The sequence below is a fragment of the Buceros rhinoceros genome, unplaced genomic scaffold (genome assembly GCF_000710305.1).
Source record: "Buceros rhinoceros silvestris isolate BGI_N320 unplaced genomic scaffold, ASM71030v1 scaffold7519, whole genome shotgun sequence".
Lineage (NCBI taxonomy): Eukaryota > Metazoa > Chordata > Aves > Bucerotiformes > Bucerotidae > Buceros > Buceros rhinoceros.
Window position 1 is genome coordinate 37,697 of NW_010432020.1, and position 651 is coordinate 38,347.

A 651-nucleotide genomic window follows, 5' to 3' on the forward strand; every position below is an offset into this window, starting at 1 on the left:
TCTTCCGCCTGGGTTCTTGCTGTCCGGATGGTCCGGATCAACTCCCGCAGTCTGATGGGGGCTGGCGTCCTCTGGGAGAAGAAAGAGATCTGTAAACCTCGTACTGTACCTGAAGGTTTCATAATGGTCTCATTCTTTCGTATATTTTTTTCTTCCTTACCCTACAATTATGTAAGTAGAACAATTAAGAAAACGCAGATTGCTTCAGCAGCATGGTTAAAAGTAAACTTGAAAACCAGAGATCCACCGTACCTCACATCTGCTTTTCCAGAACATTAAAAACAGGAATTGCTATCCTTTGAGCCAGCTGTGAGGCGACTCCCCTACTGAAATGGCCAGAAATGGCACTCTGCAGGTATGCTCTCCTATTTACATCATCTGCCTCTCTCCAGAAATCAGGCTCCAAAGAGATCAAGATCCCCAAATCATGACAACTTCGGACAGAAATCCTTTACAAAATGCAATGCTGTTTAATAACTGCAAAAGGCTTCATACAAGTGGTTCAGATAGCCATGCTTCAAAAATCCTACAGACTCGTGCCATACACACTGCTGCCTTAGAGGCATGGAATTCAGCAGAAAGAACAGATGGAAGAGCAATCCTAGTTGTATGGTTATTTCAGATAACCTTATTTTTAAAATAAATAGATCA

At 42.4% G+C, this 651-nt stretch overlaps 1 protein-coding gene across 2 annotated transcripts in view; it reads right to left on the bottom strand.

The window, feature by feature from the left end:
- The window catches only part of AP1G1 (adaptor-related protein complex 1, gamma 1 subunit), a 34,683-nt gene extending 34,624 nt beyond the window's left edge, over positions 1–59 (bottom strand). For both annotated transcript variants that reach the window (XM_010143611.1, XM_010143609.1), the window contains exon 1: positions 3–59. The gene's annotated coding sequence lies outside the window, so the exon portion shown is untranslated. The remainder of the gene's footprint in view (positions 1–2) is intronic.
- Between the last annotated feature and the right edge of the window lie 592 nt (positions 60–651).